This window comes from Oncorhynchus nerka, linkage group LG28 (genome assembly GCF_034236695.1).
Source record: "Oncorhynchus nerka isolate Pitt River linkage group LG28, Oner_Uvic_2.0, whole genome shotgun sequence".
NCBI lineage: Eukaryota > Metazoa > Chordata > Actinopteri > Salmoniformes > Salmonidae > Oncorhynchus > Oncorhynchus nerka.
Window position 1 is genome coordinate 35,713,415 of NC_088423.1, and position 21,932 is coordinate 35,735,346.

Sequence of the window (21,932 nt, forward strand, 5' to 3'; positions counted from 1 at the left end):
CACAGACAACACTGCTACTCCTACTGCTCTCTCTTCGTCTGCCCACGTGTTCTCGCACACCCCGAGAGCTTCTGGTCAGCGGGGTGGTGGCACCGGGATCCTCATCTCTCCCAAGTGGTCATTGTCTCTTTCTCCCCTTACCCATCTGTCTATCGCCTCCTTTGAATTCCATGCTGTCACAGTTACCAGCCCTTTCAAGCTTAACATCCTTATCATTTATCGCCCTCCAGGTTCCCTCGGAGAGTTCATCAATGAGCTTGATGCCTTGATAAGCTCCTTTCCTGAGGACGGCTCACCTCTCACAGTTCTGGGCGACTTTAACCTCCCCACGCCTACCTTTGACTCATTCCTCTCTGCCTCCTTCTTTCCACTCCTCTCCTCTTTTGACCTCACCCTCTCACCTTCCCCCTACTCACAAGGCAGGAAATACGCTCGACCTCATCTTTACTAGATGCTGTTCTTCCACTAACCTCGTTGCAACTCCCCTCCAAGTCTCCGACCACTACCTTGTATCCTTTTCCCTCTCGCTCTCATCCAACACTTCCCACACTGCCCCTACTCGGATGGTATCGCGCCGTCCCAACCTTCGCTCTCTCTCCCCCGCTACTCTCTCCTCTTCCATCCTATCATCTCTTCCCTCTGCTCAAACCTTCTCCAACCTATCTCCTGATTCTGCCTCCTCAACCCTCCTCTCCTCCCTTTCTGCATCCTTTGACTCTCTATGTCCCCTATCCTCCAGGCCGGCTCGGTCCTCCCCTCCCGCTCCGTGGCTCGACGACTCATTGCGAGCTCACAGAACAGGGCTCCGGGCAGCCGAGCGGAAATGGAGGAAAACTCGCCTCCCTGCGGACCTGACATCCTTTCACTCCCTCCTCTCTACATTTTCCTCTTCTCTCTGCTGCTAAAGCCACTTTCTACCACTCTAAATTCCAAGCATCTGCCTCTAACCCTAGGAAGCTCTTTGCAACCTTCTCCTCCCTCCTGAATCCTCCTCCCCCTCCCCCTCCTCCCTCTCTGCAGATGACTTCGTCAACCATTTTGAAAAGAAGGTCGACGACATCCGATCCTCGTTTGCTAAGTCAAACGACACCGCTGGTTCTGCTCACACTGCCCTACCCTGTGCTCTGACCTCTTTCTCCCCTCTCTCTCCAGATGAAATCTCGCGTCTTGTGACGGCCGGCCGCCCTACAACCTGCCCGCTTGACCCTATCCCCTCCTCTCTTCTCCAGACCATTTCCGGAGACCTCCTCCCTTACCTCACCTCGCTCATCAACTCATCCCTGACCGCTGGCTACGTCCCTTCCGTCTTCAAGAGAGCGAGAGTTGCACCCCTTCTGAAAAACCTACACTCGATCCCTCCGATGTCAACAACTACAGACCAGTATCCCTTCTTTCTTTTCTCTCCAAAACTCTTGAACGTGCCGTCCTTGGCCAGCTCTCCCGCTATCTCTCTCAGAATGACCTTCTTGATCCAAATCAGTCAGGTTTCAAGACTAGTCATTCAACTGAGACTGCTCTTCTCTGTATCACGGAGGCGCTCCGCACTGCTAAAGCTAACTCTCTCTCCTCTGCTCTCATCCTTCTAGACCTATCGGCTGCCTTCGATACTGTGAACCATCAGATCCTCCTCTCCACCCTCTCCGAGTTGGGCATCTCCGGCGCGGCCCACGCTTGGTTGCGTCCTACCTGACAGGTCGCTCCTACCAGGTGGCGTGGCGAGAATCCGTCTCCACACCACGTGCTCTCACCACTGGTGTCCCCCAGGGCTCTGTTCTAGGCCCTCTCCTATTCTCGCTATACACCAAGTCACTTGGCTCTGTCATAACCTCACATGGTCTCTCCTATCATTGCTATGCAGACGACACACAATTAATCTTCTCCTTTCCCCTTCTGATGACCAGGTGGCGAATCGCATCTCTGCATGTCTGGCAGACATATCCGTGTGGATGACGGATCACCACCTCAAGCTGAACCTCGGCAAGACGGAGCTGCTCTTCCTCCCGGGGAAGGACTGCCCGTTCCATGATCTCGCCATCACGGTTGACAACTCCATTGTGTCCTCCTCCCAGAGCGCTAAGAACCTTGGCGTGATCCTGGACAACACCCTGTCGTTCTCAACTAACATCAAGGCGGTGGCCCGTTCCTGTAGGTTCATGCTCTACAACATCCGCAGAGTACGACCCTGCCTCACACAGGAAGCGGCGCAGGTCCTAATCCAGGCACTTGTCATCTCCCGTCTGGATTACTGCAACTCGCTGTTGGCTGGGCTCCCTGCCTGTGCCATTAAACCCCTACAACTCATCCAGAACGCCGCAGCCCGTCTGGTGTTCAACCTTCCCAAGTTCTCTCACGTCACCCCGCTCCTCCGCTCCCTCCACTGGCTTCCAGTTGAAGCTCGCATCCGCTACAAGACCATGGTGCTTGCCTACGGAGCTGTGAGGGGAACGGCACCTCAGTACCTCCAGGCTCTGATCAGGCCCTACACCCAAACAAGGGCACTGCGTTCATCCACCTCTGGCCTGCTCGCCTCCCTACCACTGAGGAAGTACAGTTCCCGCTCAGCCCAGTCAAAACTGTTCGCTGCTCTGGCCCCCCAATGGTGGAACAAACTCCCTCACGACGCCAGGACAGCGGAGTCAATCACCACCTTCCGGAGACACCTGAAACCCCACCTCTTTAAGGAATACCTAGGATAGGATAAAGTAATCCCTCTCACCCCCCCTCCCCCTGAAAAGATTTAGATGCACTACTGTTCCACTGGAGGTCATAAGGTGAATGCACCAATTTGTAAGTCGCTCTGGATAAGAGCGTCTGCTAAATGACTTAAATGTAAATGTAAATGCCTCCTCCACGCACCAGACCTCCGGTGGCAGCCCCACGCACCAGGCTGTCTCTCCGTCTCCTCCCTCCAGGTGCTCCCGCCTGTCCAGCGATGCCAGAGTCTTCCTCCTGTCCAGCACTGCCAGAGTCTCCCTCCTGTCCTGAGCTGCCAGAGCCACCCGTCTTTCCTGATCTGCCAGGAACCGCCCGTCTGTCTTGAGCCGCCAGAGCCGCCCGTCAGTCAGGAGCTGCCAGAGCCGCCCGTCAGTCAGGAGCTGCCAGAGCCGCCCGTCAGTCAGGAGCCTCCCTTCACTCCGGTGCTGCCGGAATCGCCCTTCACTCCGGAGCTGCCGGAATCGCCCTTCACGCCGGCACTGCCGGAATTTGCCCTTCACTCCGTCCATTCCCGCGGCAAGGGTCCCCAGTCAGAGGTCGGCGGCGAGGGTCACCGCTCCCAAGGCACCACTTAAGTGGGCCGAGACTATGGTGGAGTGGGGTCCACGTTCCGCGTCAGAGCCGCCACCGCGGACAGACGCCCACCCAGACCCTCCACTATAGGTTCAGGTTTTGCGGCCGGAGTCCGCACCTTTGTGTGTGTGTGTGGGGGGGGGTGTACTGTCACGTTTTGACCTTAGTTCCTTTGTTATGTCTTTGTTTTAGTTTGGTCAGGGCGTGAGTTGGGGTGGGTTGTCTATGTGCTTTTTTCTATGTTGTGGTTATGTGTTTGGCCTGGTATGGTTCTCAATCAGAGGTAGGTGTCGTCCGTTGTCTCTGATTGAGAATCGTACTTAGGTAGCCTTTTCCCACCTGTGTTTTTTGGGTGATTATTTTCTGTTTAGTGTTTTTCGTCACCTTACAGAACTGTTTCGGTTTCGTTTCATTCCCTTTGTTATATTGTTTAGTGTTTGGAGTTTAAATAAATACACCATGAACACATACCACGCTGCGCTTTGGTCCTCACCTTCTTCTTCATACGTTGACCGTTACATCTCTGGATTAAACCAAATGATGATATGTGGATATTACATATTGGATCACAAAAAAATACAACTTCTACATTACCGTGTAGTTTACCAATAAAATGGTCTGACTGGGATGTGGACATACTCGGCATACATATCCCGAAAGGAAGAAATGATCTCACTCCAATCCATTTTAATAGAAAGTTAGCAAAAATAGTTAAGATATTGCTACCACTTTTGTGAAACATCACAGCACAGTTGAAAAATATATGGCAAATAGAAATCCAATACGGATGGTGTTAAGAGATAGATGGGAGGGGTTGAAGGAAGCTGAAGGGTGGGACTAATAACAACAAGATAACAAATGTAAAATATACTGTCTGTAAAATGTACACTACCGTTAAAAATTTGGGGTCACTTGCAAATGTCCTTGTTTATGAAAGAAAAGCACCATTGTCCATTAAATTGATCAGAAATACAGTGTAGACATTGTTCATATTGTAAATTACCATTGTAGCTGGAAACGGCTGATTTTTTATGGAATATTTACTTAGGGGTACAGAGGCCCATTATCAGCAACCATCACTCCTGTGTTCCAAATGGCACGTTGTGTTAGCTAATCCAATTGATCATTAGAAAACCCTTTTGCAAATATATTAGCACAGCTGAAAACTGTTGTACTGTTTAAGGAGCAATAAGACTGGCCTTCTTTAGACTAGTTAAGTATCTGGAGCATCAGCATTTGTGGGCTCGATTACAGGCTCAAAATGGCTAGAAACAATTATCTTTATTCTGAGACTCGTCAGTCTATTCTTGTTCTGAGAAATGAAGGCTATTCCATGCAAAAAAAAAAAAAATGAAGATCTCGTACAACGCTGTGTACTACTCCTTTCTCAAAACAGAGCAAACTGGCTCTAACCAGAATTGAAAGAGGAGTGGGAGCCCCCGGTGCACAACTGAGCAAGAGGACAAGTGCATTAGTGTCTAGTTTGAGAAACAGACGCCTCACAAGTCCTCAACTGGCAGCTTCATTAAATAGTACCCGCAAAACACCAGTCTCAACGTCAACAGTGAAGAGGTAACTCCGGGATGCTGGCCTTCTAGGCAGAGTTGCAAAAAAACCACCATATCTCAGACTGGCCAATAAAAAGAAAAGATTAAGATGGGCAAAAGTGCACAGACACTGGACATAGGAACTCTGCCTAGAAGGCCAGCATCCCTTCACTGTTAAATTAGCTAAAGCTATTTACTTTAACTTCGGAAATTTCTGTCTTTTTCAGCTTCAGACAAAAGCTAATATTTGACTTAAAACTATTTTTGTATTAATTAGACCATATATATAACCCCGTAGGTTATAGAAAAGAGCAAAACTCAATCTTTTCTACCTCCAGGTTATGGAACATTTGCTCTTTTAATATCAAGGAGAATGCTACAGTAGCATATACAACATCTCCTTAATGATGCATGGCAGATGCACATACAGATAGATGTAGGACCTTCATTTGATCACCCTGTTGCAGGAGAACTTTGAAGTTTAAAAAGGCTTCTGATGTTTGTAATTTCACAATTGGTTTTGTATGGACCACTACAAAAATGTCCATTCATTATAATTTACATTTCCTGTTGTTGCAGGATTATTTTTCTGATGTAACAAACTGCTCAAATGAAGATCGGTACTACATTGGTACTTACATTTGTGGTGTTTCTAGTCACAGCCCAATCATTGTCTACTCCCTCTGATGTATTTTTCCCAATCATATATAAAACATATGGCTATATCATATATCACGGTTGTGAGTGTGCTATGATGAATAATGCTCTGCTGTGTTCTGTATCTAGGCCGAATGATGCTAAGAGAGAGTATTGAATTTTTCATGTGGGCCAAAAACAGCCCTGGCGAGACACTCAGTACAGAGTCACACGGAGGAGAGAACAACATCCTCCCCCAGTAGCCAGAGCCAGGCCACAGCCATATATATATATATATATATATATATATATATATATATATGTGTGTGTGTGTGTGTGTGTGTGTGTGTGTGCGCATGCATGCATGCATATCTCTATGTGTGTGTGCCTCATGGGCACACAAATCCAAAATAATCAATGCTTTGCAAAATCGAATGCTTCTAACCGAAAGAGTCACCTTACCTTGATACTTAAAATCGATACTGTCATTAATGTGGTTCTTCAATAATTATGCATGATACTTGTTGGATGCGCATTTGATGTTCAGCTGATTAGTTACGCTGTGATATTTTCACACATTATCAACTGATCCAGGAAGGAATTTTCTAAATGACAGTCAAGTGACGAACAGCTGTTGTGATAATGCATGTGATGCAATAACAGCCCAATTGCTGGAAAAAAGGTATTCGCGAGGAATGTCCAGAATATTGTGGGGTCTCATTCATTACGCCGGTGAAGACAGTTCTGCATGGATCCATGTTGGATCTAATACCCCTAGCGAATTGATGTTGATCATCTGTTGTTGTCTGCTTGATTTGCAGCAGGGCCTCATTAGATTTAACAGAGATGGGCTTTACTTGGCTCATCGCGCTCTAATGACTACTTGTGGTGGGCCGGGCGCCTGCAGACTGACTTCGGTAGTCAGTTGAACGGTGTTTCCTCCGACACATTGGTGCAGCTGGCTTCCAGGTTAAACGAGTGGGTGTTAACCTCTCTGGGATATGTGGGACGCTAGCTTTTCGGCGAAAGCAAACGATGCTGTTAGCTGAGGATAGCACCTCCGTAAACAAAGAGAGAAAAGCATATTTCAACCCTGCAGGCACGACACAAAACTCAGAAGTAAAAATATAACTCATGCCTTACCTTTGATGAGCTTCTTTTGTTGGTACTCCAATATGTCCCATAAACATCACAAATGGTCCTTTTGATCGATTAATTCTGCCGATATATATCCAAAATGTCAATTTATTTGGTGCATTTGATCCAGAAAAACACCGGTCCCAACTTGCACAACGTGACTACAAAATATCTCAAAAGTTGCCTGTAAACTTTGCCAAAACAATTCAAACTAATTTGGTAATACAACTTTAGGTATTTTTTCACGCAAATAATCGAGCCCGTTGGGGGGTTGGAGCGATGAGACAAGATTGTAATTGGATTACAATTGAATATCACGAAACGGGAGAAAAAGGGGTATACAATTATAATGATATTACTACACAGATTATACACATAACATTAGCTAGTGAGCTAACAGTACTCTTTAACTTGCAATGAAAACAACTTTCTGACAAAATTAGCAACGTATAATATCTGAAAATGTAGCAAGACTCTTACCCGCATTTCCTCATTGTCTGATTCATTTTTAGAATCAGAGAGTGTCATCATGGGCGATTGTACTCCAGAAAGTATCCCAGCAAAGCTTTTTCATTTCTTCATGATATCTTTAAAAAAAGTGACGGTAGAAAGAATTGTTCACACATACTGAACAGCTCATATTATAGACAGGAGCATGCTACATGGCAGACCAATCCGAACCCATCTCTCGGCATATCCAGCCTGTCCATTATCTCAGCCAATCATGGCTATCGAGAAGGTTCCTGTATTCTTACGTGGCTAAACCAACTAGGCTCATAATTTAACAATGTTATTCGTATTTACAGATGGCATATACATTTGTTATGAAGGCACATGAAAGTTCACATGTTCCAGAAGGCATTTCTGCCAAAAAGCACGTTTGGATAAACCAAAAAAAAGAATACTTCCAATACCTCTCCTGTGAAGTAATGAAATGCGACACACGCCTAGCTTTTTGAAACGGGTCACAATTATACAATTGTATAACAATGATGTCCTTGAAAATCATGGTCCCACTTTAAATTATGTGCAGCTTATAAAGCCTTCATAAAGCCTCAAACATAAATCAGATTAAATTGAGGCTTCACAAAACATATTTAATCTTGTCATGCATCCTGGTAGAGCATTGCAATGCCAGGATAGGGGGTTAGATTGCCGGGACCACCCATACATACAAATGTAAGCAGGCGTAACTGTAACATGCTGACCAAACTGGACGCGCCCCCCATCGCGTGCCCCATTGAGTGCATGTTGATTTTGTCCCCCCATACCAGACACGATCAGGACACACAGGTTGAAATATCAAAACAAACTCTGAACCAATTATATTAATTTGGGGACAGGTCAAAAAGCATTAAACATTTATGGAGATTTAGCTAGCTAGCTTTCTGTTTCTAGCTAATTTGTCCTGGGATATAAACATTGGGTTGTACCTGAAATGCACAGGGTCCTCTACTCCGACAATTAATCCACAGATAAAACGGTAAACCAAATTCCTTTCTCGTCATCTCTCGTCCTTCCTCAGACTTCTTTTTTACTTCTTTGGACTTTATATGGTGGTTGGCAACCAACTTTACGGTGCATTAATACAACCGACTGGATTGTGGGCATCAGTTCATCTATCAATCACCCATGTGGGTATATGCTCCTAAACACCAATGAAAATATGGCACGTGGGTATATGCTCCGAAAAAACAATGAGGAGATGGCAGAGGCCAGACCTGCAGCGTGTTGAGTGTCACAAATAGAACATATTTATATTTTAGTGCCTGTCCACGCAGACGCTCACTGAGGCGCGCGAGCAGTAATGATATTGCAAAACAATAAACTTTTGTTTGTTTAGATCCCCACTGACCATTTCACACATTCATTACGTTAGAAATATTGTTTCAATGCCCAATCTTTTGATGTTAAAGTTTTGGTAGAGTCTCTCTCTACACAAAGGATTTTTTTGACTTCTCCATACTGCAGTGCAAGAGAGAGAGAGTTTAGGACCGGTCGTTAAGTCATAAAATCATTGAGGAACATGTAACTTGTTTAAAGAAGAAAGCCACATTCAATTTCCTTATGTTTCATCAAGGTACGTGTTTCTTGGTGTCATGTCATCCCACATAAAAGCCTGGGATATGATCAACCATTCATAGTTGGCTTTAGTGGGAGTGATCATAGAATTCTATGGGAGTGACCTTACTAAGTGAAGTATTTGTCATCAGGCTATGTCCTTTGTCAGCAAACACATTCTCCCTGGTCATCACTAGTTAACACAGCCACAAAGTCATCATTAGAGCTAAACTATGCCTATTTACACAATTTCTAATCTTTCATTTTATTTTAAACCTAACCCTAACATGTCTGGGAACGAGATTAGGTGTAATGTGACTAACATGACTTCACTTCCTTCAGCACAACATCAGCCATCCTTCAGCACAACATCTCACCCTTTATAAAGCACATGTTTATATCATATTCGACATTGAGGGTTATGTCACATTTTACATTGGCGATTATGTCACAGTTATGCACACTTTATAAATCATGACATAGTTACATATGCTTTGTAAGACATGCATGTAGTTCTTATGAAGGCATTATGAAGGCTTTATGAAGCCTTTATAAGCTGAATGGCATTTAAAGTAAGACCAATATTAAGTGCTTGAAAAAGTCCCTGACAGTCCTTGAATTTGAGTTGCCGATGTCTGTATGAACCCTGCCTAAAGGATGTATAGTCCTAGACCTATGTTGTTGTATAGCTGGAGTTATGGGTCAATTTTCATATATTTATACTTGGTACACATGCGGAACAGCATGAACAGCATGAAAATCCTTTTGTTTAAAACCATTTTGAAACGTTAATCCCAATGTCAGACATTTGCCCCATTATTTATAGGAAGACGCCTGTGTTAATTAATTGTACACGATGTTATTGATTTGTTGATTGATGAGGGCATAGTGTGTATGCAGGTCATTATGTAGGAACAAGCCTAGGTTTGTCTTCGTCACACTAATACAGCTGTGGAAAATGTATCTTGTCTACAGACACTACAGTGAATCATCAGCTGGTTATCAGGTCTATTCAGGCCTTTGCAGTTGTACATATGAAATCGAGTGAAGAGCTGTGAAGTGCCAAGCTCCCCAAGCAGCAATCAGTGAGAGGCTCATTAATTGGAAGATCAGAGGAACCTTTGTGTGAAGCCCTTTGTGTGTTATATAGGCCAGCGGAAATGACTACCAACTGGGCACACCATGTCATTTCAACGTGGGTAATTGGGTAATATTTGGTTGATCGATTAGATTACAACCTGTATTCACCCACTCAAAAAGGCAGCCAAAAATTAGTTCAATTTCCAATGTGTTATCACTATGCTTTCAACCATCTAAAAGCACAACCAAATTCCAATGGAAAAACAATGTCTCATTTTTGGTTTAGTTGACACTCAAATGTCTATCCCTATGCTTTGAAACATTTAAAAGCACAGCAAAGTTCAAATGGGAATATAATGTCAGATATTTTGTTTATTTATACGACAGATTAACGTGTTATCTCTGTTCTTATTCTAATAGCAGAACCAAAAGACCTGGATTGCAGTTGAGATTACATTAAATGTACATGGTACAAGTGATCAATGCTGTTCAACACTCTGCACAGATTATTCAGCAATTTTAAAGATCTCCACAGACCTGCAACAACCTATGTATTATATCTTGAACATGCACACTTTATATGATTACATAAGAAGACATTTATAGTTACGGTAACTTCAAAATGTGGCCATGGACGTCTTACTCATTTTAAGGTTGAATGTTACATTAGTTTGTAAAATAGCCTTAAATTTAGGCTATTTACTCTATTACAAAAGCAATATTGAATTATTTTTGATTGACAATGCAAACACATATTAACATTAAAAGGAGATGTATCGACTGCTTTGAACTCAGCATAAAAGAAGCGTCTATTTTTCAGGACCCTGTCTTTCAAATATAATTTGTAAAAATCCAAATAACTTCACAGATCTTCATTGTAAAGTGTTTAAACACTTTTTCCCATGCTTGTTCAATGAACCATAACCAATTAATGAACATGCACCTGTGGATCGGTCGTTAAGACACTAACAGCTTACAGACGGTAGGCAATTAAGGTCACAGTTATGAAAACTTAAGACACTAAAGAGGCCTTTCTACTGACTCTGAAAAACACCAAAAGAATGATACCCAGGGTCCCTGCTCATCTGCGTGAACGTGCCTTTGGCATACTGCAAGGAGGCATGAGGACTGCAGATGTGGCCAGGGCAATAAATTGCAATGTCCGTACTATGAGACACCTAAGACAGCGCTACAGGGAGACAGGGCGGAGAGCTGATCGTCCTCGCAGTGGCAGACCACGTGTAACAACACCTGCACAGGATCGTTACATCCGAACATCACACCTGCGGGACAGGTACAGGACGGCAACAACAACTGCCTGAGTAACACCAGGAACGCACAATCCCTCCATCAGTGCTCAGACTGTCTGCAATAGGCTGGGAGAGGCTGGACTGAGAGCTTTAGGCCTGTTGTAAGGCAGGTCCTCACCAGACATCACCGGAAACAATGGGCACAAACCCACCGTCGCTGGACCAGACTGGACTGGCAAAAGGTGCTCTTGACTGACGAGTTGCGGTTTTGTCTCAACAGGGGTGATGGTCGGATTCGCGTTTATCGTCGAAGGAATGAGCGTTACACCGAGGCCTGTACTCTGGAGTGGGATCGATTTGGAGGTGGAGGGTCCGTCATGATCTGGGGCGGTGTGTCACAGCATCATCAGACTGAGCTTGTTGTCATTGCAGGCAATCTCAACGCTGTGCGTTACAGGAAATACATCCTCCTCCCTCATGTGGTACCCTTCCTGCAGGCTCATCCTGACATGACCCTCCAGCATGACAATGCCACCAGCCATGCTGCTCGTTCTGTGTGTGATTTCCTGCAAGACAGGAATGTCAGTGTTCTGCCATGGCCAGTGAAGAGCCCGGATCTCAATCCCATTGAGCACGTCTGGTACCTGTTGGATCGGAGGTTGAGGGCTAGGGCCATTCCCCCCAGAAATGTCCGGGAACTTGCAGGTGCCTTGGTGGAAGAGTGGGGTAACATCTCACAGCAAGAACTGGCATATTTGGTGCAGTCCATGAGGAGGAGATGTACTGCAGTACTTAATGCAGCTGGTGGCCACACCAGATACTGACTGTTCATTTTTGATTTTGACTCCCCTTTGTTCAGGGACACATTATTCAATTTCTGTGGAACTTGTTCAGTTTATGCCTCAGTTGTTGAATCTTTTTATGTGCATACAAATATTTACACAAATAAATGCAGTTGACAGTGAGAGGACGTTTCTTTTTTTTGCTGAGTTTACATTGACATACCCTGACCAGGTGAAAGCTGTGATCCCTTATTGATGTCACTTGTTAAATCCACTTCCATCAGTATAGATGAAGGAGAGGAGACAGGTTAAAGGAGGATTTTTAAGCCTTGAGACAATTGAAACATGGATTGTGTATGTGTGCCATTCAGATGATGAATGGGCAAGACAAAAGATTTAAGTGCATTTGAATGGGGTATGTGTTAAGAACTGCAATGCTGCTTTGTTTTTCTGCTCAACAGTTTCCTGTGTGGGGGGTCGGGGGACTGTGATGACAAATGTCCATTCATAGAGACCATGTGCTAGGCTCCAGGTTTAAACATCTACAAATGGTCTGCATTCCATAATAATTAAAATAGGCTACATGTCCCAAATGATTGCACAACTTGTAATATGTTAGCCTAATATGATCTACTATTGCTAGCACGTGACATAGCAAAGAATGGAATGATGCAACATTTAAGGAAACGAAAACTGAAGTGACAGTTATAAATATATGTGGGTATAGCTGACGGTGGCTACCGATAGTGGCTAATATTTAACACCATACAAATGATAAAATAATAAGTCTGGCCATATAATTAAACCATTCAACTTGGTAGGTTGTTGCTATAGTCGTTTGCGCATGGCCTATAGCGTGGGTCTACACATTTCATGGCATCCCTAGCCGCGTCCTCAGAGCATGCACAGACCAGCTGGCTGAAGTGTTTATGGACATTTTCAATCTCTCCCTATCCCAGTCTGTTGTCCCCACATGCTTCAAGATGTCCACCATTGTTCCTTTACCCAGGAAAGCAAAGGTAACTGAACTAAATTACTATCACCCCGTAGCACTCACTTCTGTCGTCATGAAGTGCTTTGAGAGACTAGTCAAGGATCACATCACCTCTTCCTTACCTGAAACCCTAGACCAACTTCAATTTGCTTTACCGCCCCAACAGATCCACAGATGATGCAATCTCTAACTCACTGCACACTGCTCTATCCCATCTGGACAAGAGGAATACATATGTAAGAATGCTGTTCATTGACTATAGCTCAGCATTCAACGCCATAGTACCCTCCATGCTCATCATTAAGCTCGAGGCCCTGGGTCTGAACCCCGCCCTGTGCAACTGGGTCCTGGACTTCCTGACGGGCCGCCCCCAGGTGGTGAAGGTAAGAAACAACCTCCACTTCGCTGATCCTCAACTCTGGGCCCCCACAAGGATGCGTACTCAGCCCTCTCCTGTACTCCCTGTTCACCCATGACCGTGTGGCCACGCAGGCGTCCAACTCAACCATCAAGTTTGCAGACGACACAACAGTTGTAGCCTGATTACAAAAAATTACGAGACAGCCTACAAGGAGAAGGTGAGGGCCCTGGGAGTATGGTGCCAGGAAAATAACCTCTCAACCAACGTCAACAAAACAAAGGAGCTGATCTTGGACTTCAGGAAAGAGCAGAGGGAGCACCCCCCTATCCACATCAACGGGATCGCAGTGGAGAATGTGGAAAGCGTCAAGTTCCTCGGCGTACATATCACTGACAAACTGAAATGGTCCAGCCACACAGACAATGTGGTGTAGAAGGCGCAACAGCGCTTCTTCAACGTCAGGAGGCTGAAAAATTTGGCTTGGCACCTAAAACCCTCACAAACTTACAGATACACAATTGAGAGCATCTTGTCGGGCTGTATCACCGCCTGGTACGGCAACTGCACCACCTGCAACTGCAAGGCTCTCCAGAGGGTGGTGCGGTCTGCCCAACGCATCGTCGGTGGCAAACTACTTGCCCTCCAGGACACCTACACCACCCGATGTCACAGGAAGGCCAAAAAGATCATCAAGGACAACAACCACCCGAGCCACTGCCTGTTCACTCCACTATCATCCAGAAGGCAAAGTCAGTACAGGTGCATCAAAGCTGGGACCAAGAAACTGAAAAGCAGCTTCTATCTCAAGGCCATCAGACTGTTAAATAGCCGTCACTTGCACATTATAGGCTGGTGCCCTATATACATAGACTTGAAATCACTGGCCACTAATAATTGGGACATTAGTCCCTTAAATAATGTTGACATATTTTGCATTTCTCACCTCATATGTATATACTGTATTCTGTCCTATTCTACTGTATCTTAGTCTATGCCGCTCTTACATTGCTGGTCGAAATATTTATATGTTCTTAATTCCAGTGGAAATTCTTACTTTACTTTAGATTGTGTGTATTGTTAGATATTTCTTGTTAGATATTACTGCACCTGTGGAGCTAGAAACACCAGCATTTCGCTACACCCGCAATAACATCTGCTAAACACGTGTATGTGACAAATAACATTTGATTTGATTTGAAGTTGAATGTTCATATGCTTCAGTATGCTGCCATATGACTGTTTTCGCTAGCTCTTATCAATATCTCTTATCAATTTGTAAGTTGCAGTGCTTGGAGAATCATGTTATTTCTATCTGGAAAAAAATAAACTAGATGTTGTTCCACCAGGAACCGACAGGTTGCTCGACCTTATTCATCGCTTCCTCGCGCAACAACTAGGTGGGATTATGAGGGAATTAAGTCAAGGTCAGTATATGGCATATCTGTAGACAGACCACTGCTACACTTCCATTTCTGTGATCTCCACCCCAAAGAATAACTGGCTGGCACATGTGCTTCCCCATGCTTAAAGAACTACTGAATGTAATGAGCAACTTCTCCTTCTGAAAATGGTTGATATGAGTCAGAAAAATGTATTAAAGCGTCAAAATTGACCACAAAGTCTAAATAGGATTCGATATACAATGATGGCAAAGAAAACAACATTTGAGAGTGTGCTGACCCTGGTGCTAGATGGGGCACGCAGCTGGAGGTTGAATGTTTGAAGGGGTATGAGACTATACAACATTTGGGAATCACTGGTGTAGACGAATTAGGGTTTCCAATCTCTCCAACAGAATGTGGTGTTTTGTGGTGTCAAAATCAGCACTATGGTCTAGGAGTATGAGGACAGATGCAGAGCCTTTGTCTGACGCAATTAAAAGGTCATTTACCACCAAAACAAGTGCAGTCTCAGTGATATGATGTGGTTTAAAACCAGACTGAAGCATTTCGTATACATGATTTGCCTACAACAGCTTTTTCCCCAAAATATGAGAGGAATGGGAGACTCACTTTTAGTGAGTTTGGTACACATCCAGGGGATAAGGAGCCGTGTATTATGTTCAACATAGGAAGGCCAAGCACAGGAAGCAGCTTTTTCAGTAGTTCAGTTGGAATAGGGTCCAGTATGCAGCTTAAATATTGGAGGCCATGACTATTTTCATGAATGTGTCAAGAGAAATATGATAAAAAACTTGAGTGTCTCCATTGATCCTAGGTCCTGGCAGTGTTGTGCAGACTCAGGACAACTGAGCTTTGGAGAATTACGCAGATTCAAAGAGTCCGTATTTTGCTTTCTATTGATCATTCTCTTTTTTTTTCAGGAAGTTAACCTGTCTAGAACCCCGTTCCGCTAGCGGAACCCCTTGCCAACAGCCAATGAAATTGCAGGGCGCCAAATACAAATCAACAGAAATCACAAATTTCTCAAACATACAAGTATTAGGCACCATTTTAAAGATACAATTCTCCTTAATCCAGCCACAGTGTCTGATTTCAAAAATGCTTTATAGCAAAAGCTCCACAATCGATTATGTTAGGTCACCACCAAGCCACAGAAAACCCAACCATTTTTCCAGCCAAAGAGAGGATTCACAAAAAGCACAAATAGAGATAAAACTAATCACTAACCTTTGATGATCTTCATCAGATGACACTCATAGGACTTCATGTTACACAATACATGTATGTTTTGTTCGCTAAAGTGCATATTTATATCAAAAAATCTCATTTTACATTGGTGCGTTAAGTTCAGTAGTTCTAAAACATGCAGTGATTGTGCAGAGCCACATGAGTTCACAGAAATACTCATTATAAATGTTGATGAAAATCCAATTGTTAGGCATGGAACTTTAGATACACTTCTCATTAATGCAACCGCTGTGTCAGATTTTTAAAAACTTTACGGAAAAAGCATAATCTGAATACGGCGCTCAGAGCCCAAACCAGCCAAAATAAATATCCGCCATGTTGCGCAGTCAAAATTAGTTAAAAATAGCATTAAAAATATTAACTTACCTTTGATGATCTTCATCAGAATGCACTCCCAGGAATCACAGTTCCACAATAAATGTTTGTTTTGTTCGATACTGTCCATCATTTATGTCCATTTATGTCCAAATAGCTTCTTTTGTTAGGGCGTTTGGTAAACAAATCCAAAAGTGGGATCAGGTCCAGACGGACGAAAAGTTCAAAACGTTATATTACAGGTCGAATACTTGCCAAACTAAGTATAGAATCAATCTTTAGGTTGTTTTTATCATAAATGTTCAATGATGTTCCAACCGGAGAATTGTCTGTAGAAAATTGTTTCTAGCTCTCTGCCAGACCACTGACTCAAAGAATTCTCATCGGGTCCCACTTCACAGTAGAATCCTGAAAAAACGTTCTAAAGACGGTTGACATCTAGTGGAAGCCTTAGGAAGTGCAACATAACCCATATCCCACTGTGAATTTGATAGGGGCTGAGTTCAAAACTACAAACTTCAGATTTCCCACTTCCTGTTGCGATTTTTTCTCAGGTTTTTGCCTACCATTTTTGCCTGTTTTTGCCTTCTGTTATACTCACAGACATCATTCAAACAGTTATAGAAACTTCAGATTGTTTTCTATCCAATACTAATAATAATATGCATATATTATCATCTGGGAGGCAGTTTTCTCTGGGCACGCTATTCATCCAAAAGTGAAAATGCTTCCCCCTATCCCAAATAAGTTTTTAATTAATTCATCACTGGTGAATTCATCACTGTTTTTTCACAATGTTTGTAACTTATTTTGGACATAATTATGCAACTACTGTCTCTTATGACCGAAAAGAGCTTCTGGACATCAGGACAGCAATTACTCACCTTGAATTGGACGAAGAATTTGTCTTTAATGAGTCGGAGGAGAGGGATTTATTCCAGACACCGAACAAGGCCCTCATCCTCGTCATTCGCAGGAGAAAGAGACCGAAATATCGCAGAAGGAGATCGGGGTGCCTGGTAAGGAGCCAGCGACGAGTGACTAATCTGCCTTTGCCATCAGTTATATTGGCCAACGTACAATCACTGGATAATAAAGTGGACGAACTACAATATATAAACGGGACATTAAAAACTGTAATATCTTATGTTTCACGAGTCGTGGCTGAATGACGACATGAATAACATTTAGCTGGTGGGTTATACACTGTATCTGCAGGATTGAACAGCAGCCTCTGGTAAGACAACAGCTGGTGCATGATATCTAAGAAAGTCTCGAGGTTTTGCTCTCCTGAGGTAGAGTATCTCATGATAATCAATCAAATGTATTTATAAAGCCCTTTTTACATCAGCCGATGTCACAAAGTGCTATACAGAAACCCAGCCTAAAACCCAAACAAGAATTGCAGAAGCACGGTGACAAGGAAAATCTCCCTAGAAAGGCAGGAACCTAGGAAGAAACCTAGAGAGGAAGCATAAGCTGTAGATCTACCAAGAGAGTGTATCTATATTCTTCGTAGCTGTTTATTTACCACCACAAACTGATGTTGGCACAAAGGCCACACTCAATAAGCTGTATACGGCCATAAGCAAACAGGAAATCATTCATCTAGAGGTGGCTCTCCTAGTGGTCGGGGACTTTAATGCAGGGAAACTTAAATCCGTTTGACCTAATTTCAACCAGCATGTTAAATGTGCAACCAGAGGGGAAAACACTGTAAACCACCTTTACTTCACACACAGAGACGCGAATAAAGCTATCCCTTGCCCTCCATTTAGCAAATCTGACCATAATTCTATCCTGATTCCTGCTTACAAGCAAAAACTAAAGCAGGAAGCACTAGTGACTCGGTCAGATGAAGCAGATGCTAAGCTACAGGGCTGTTTTCCTAGCACAGACTGGAATATGTTCCCGGGATTCTTCCGATGGCATTGAGGAGTACACCACATCAGTCACTGGCTTCATCAATAAGTGCATCAATGACATTGTCCCCTCAGTGACTGTATGTACATACCCCAACCATAAGCCATAGATTACAGTCAATGTCCGCACTGAGCTAAAGGGTAGAGCTGTCGCTTTCAAGGAGCGGGACTCTAACTCGGAAGCTTATAAGAAATCCCGCTATGCCCTCAGATGAACCATCAAAAAGGCAAAGCATCAATACAGGACTAAGATCGAATCGTACGACACAGACTCCGACATTTGTCGGACGTGGCAGGGCTTGCAAACTCTTACAGACTACAAAGGGAAGCACAGCTGCGAGCTGCCCAGTGACAAAAGCCTACCAGTCAAGCTAAATTATTTCTATGTTTGCTTCGCGGCAAGTAATACTGAAACATGCATGAGAGGATCAGCTTTTCTGGACGACTGTGTGAGTAAGACCTTTAAACAGGTCAGCATTCACAAGGCCGCAGGGCCAGACGGATTACCAGGACATGTACTCCCAGCATTTGCTGACCAACTGGCAAGTGTCTTCACGGACATTTTCAACCTCTACCTGTCTGAGTATGTAATATCAATATGTTTCAAGCAGACCACCATAGTCCCTGTGCCCAAGAACACTAAGGTAACCTGCCTAAATGACTACCGACCGTTAACCATCACGTGAGGAATAACAATATCCCTATACTCTCTACACATGCCAGTTTTAGCCTTAGCCACCACCCTCTTTAGAATAGCCTTTATTTCGGTAGCACTGCCCTTCGGGATGATTGCTGATGATTATTTTTAAGTCTAGTACTGCCGGTAATGGAGTCACCAATGACTAGGGGTTTTCACTTTGTCAGAGCTAATGGTGGGAGGCTTGGGCGGCTCAGACCCTGTAATGGATGGAGGAGAGACCAGAGAAGTCTCGGCCCCTGAATCCGACTCATTACTTAATGGGGAGGACTGATTGAAAGTTTCTGTCGGCTGAATGAGCGACACCGGTTGAGCATGCCGACAGCATTTCCTTCCAGAAGCCTTGAGAAAATTGTCTGTCTGTGGAGACTGTGCGAGGCCATTTATACTGCTATCTGTACTTACTGGCGGCACAGACGCTGTTTCATCCTTTCCTACACTTAAATTACCATTGCCTAACGATTGCATCTGAAGCTGGGCTTGTAGCATGGCTATCCTCACCATAAGGTGACAATTTTTCTGTATATTATGAGTGCGGCGACTGCAATTAGATGGCATAGTGTTAATATTACTACTTAGCTTTGGCTGGTGGAGGTCCTGGAGAACCATGTCCAGATTAAGCTTCCCGGGTGAAAAAGTTGAATGAAAAAAGTAGAGCGAGGAAAAAACATAACGTTATGTGTAAAATTAAGATAATGTGTAAAATTAAGATTTTGATTAAACGGTTATAGAAAGTAAAAACCATAAAGTTGGCATGTAGCCAAGTAGCAACAAAGTAGCAACAAACAGCACAGCAGCACGGAGAAGTGAAATAAAAAAGTGAATGCAGCGATCAGGTTGGTTCCACCATGCTAATCATAGCCACCATTGATAATGCAATCAGTACTAATCAGTAATCAGTACTGTGTGTGTTTGTGTGTGACCGACCAGTATCTTTGATGAGGGCACAGAAGATGATCTACGCTGCCATGCCCATAAATGGGGTGCTGGCAAAGAGCTCAACGTTGTCGATGGGGAGAACAGAATTAGGTAGGTTTAGTCTGACCTGTTCAAACATCAACATAGTATATGCTCGTTAGTCAGATATCACCTATCCTAATTGCCATTGGTATTACAATATTGACTGTAATGTGTTCACAGATGCGTCAATGGAGCCAGCACTTGCAAACCTGCAAGATGATGTGATGGAGTCCTGATCGACAGACAGGCTTGATGCTGATGTCTCTGAATGGAGACAGGCCTTGCACTCAACACATCCACAATGTGGGACTGAAGGTGATTACTGATAATACAGTACATCAGAAATGTCCAGTATTTGCAACACCTTTTCCATTCCTTGTGTCACTGATGAACTCTGCCTCAACCTTGCCTATTTTTACAGATTGATAGGGCTGTAGATGCTTTTGCCAGACGCCATCCTCGGTTGTTTGATGGGGAGACTCATAATCGGATAGGTTTTATCTGACCTGTTCAAACTTCAACATAGTACCTGTTTGTGTGTCAGATATGACCTATACTAACTGCCATTGGTAATAGAACAGTGACTATATGTGTATGTGTTCACAGAAACATGAATGGAACCAGCACATAGAGACTTGAGGATGTGATGACTGACATACGGCTTGATTCTGATGTCTGTGAATGGAAAGAGACCTGGCACTCGGCATTAAAGTTTTACTAGACACAACTTTTACTTGTATTGTCTTTTTTCAATTATTGAATTGAATGGTACCAGTCAATATGGGGAGGGAGAACCCTGTGCATTCTACACCAGAATCAGGGAACTCCTGTTGTATACAAATGAAATCAAATGGTATTTGTCACATGCTTTGCAAACAACAGGTGTAAACTAACAGGGAAATGCTTACTTACAGGCCCTTCCCAACAATGCAGAGAGAAGAAAATAGAAATAACAGAAAAATAGACAAATTATAGTAGAATAAATACACAATGAGTAACGGTAACTTGGCTATACCAGTCCCGAGTCGATCCTGAGATATGAGGTAATTGTGGTAGATATGTACATACAGGCAGGGATAAAGTGAATAGGCAACATAATAGTAACAATAGTAACAGTAACAACAGCAAATGTGATGAGCCAAAAGAGTGCAAAAACTGTCAATGCAGATAGTCTGGGTATTGGTTACCTATGAAACCAACCATTTATTTTTATTTAACCTTTTTTTAACCAGGAAAAGCCCATTGAGACCCAGAGTATCTTTTTCAAGGGAGACCTGGCCAAGAAGGCAGCAACAATCAATACATTACAAAATTACAACAATACAATAATACAATACAACAACATGATCCATTTACACTCCTCTGTAACAGAGTCTCCCATCAATATTTTTAATGAATTCAGTGGCACTATCATATCCAGATGAAGCATGTATTGTAGATGATTCCATGCGTCTGGTGCACAAGAAGAGAAGGCAGTCTTGCCTAATGCTGTGAATGTCCTGGGGACTTTAAGTAGCAACCACCTAGCAGACCGGGTATGCTAACTGCTGGTGGTGAAGGAGACCAGACTAAAGAGGTAAAGAGGGAGTTTACCCAAAAGGGCTTTGTAGATGAACACATACAATGTATCTTTCTGTGCATATAAAGTGAGGTCCAACCTACCATTTAGTAAAATGTGCAATGGTGGGGGAGTGACATGGCATTTGTAATAAAGCGCAAGGATGCATGATAAACAGAGTCCAGTCTCTGTAAGACGGAGGAGGTTGCATGCATATACAACAAGTCACCATAATCAATTACAGAGAGAAAAGTGGCCTGAACAAGCTTCTTTCTAGCCATAAGCGAGAAGCTAGCCTTATTACGAAAATAAAACCCCATTTCAATTTAAGCTTTGTTACAAGATTATCCACATGAACTTTAAAGGACAACTTGACACTTTTTCAATGGATAAGCCACCAGATGTGACAATGCTAACGTTCTCTGGCAGAGTTCTAGCTCTGATAAAGGTCATGATTTTAGTTTCTTTGTACATTCAATACCATTTTGAGACTATAAAGGGAGGCCTGCAGTGACTGAAAAACAGCTCTTAAACAGCATGAACCAGAGAAGGAGCACATGAAAATATAACTTATAGCTTGGGGATAGAATCTGTTCAGGGTCCTGTTGCTTCTAGATTTTGTGCATCGGTACTGCTTTTTGTGCGGTAGCAGAGAGAACAGTCTATAACTTGTGTGGCTGGAGTCTTTGAACA

General features: G+C 43.5%; 1 protein-coding gene and 1 long non-coding RNA gene across 2 annotated transcripts in view; both read left to right on the plus strand.

Annotated features, from left to right (window-relative positions):
- LOC115113183 (regulator of G-protein signaling 7) overlaps window positions 1-21,932 on the plus strand; it is a 120,066-nt gene that overhangs the window by 28,805 nt on the left and 69,329 nt on the right. The gene's annotated exons all lie outside the window — the stretch shown is intronic.
- Window positions 16,181-20,408, plus strand: LOC135565560 (uncharacterized). Its single transcript, XR_010461680.1, has 2 exons — window positions 16,181-19,750; window positions 19,862-20,408. It is a non-coding gene; the product is annotated as an uncharacterized LOC135565560 (long non-coding RNA).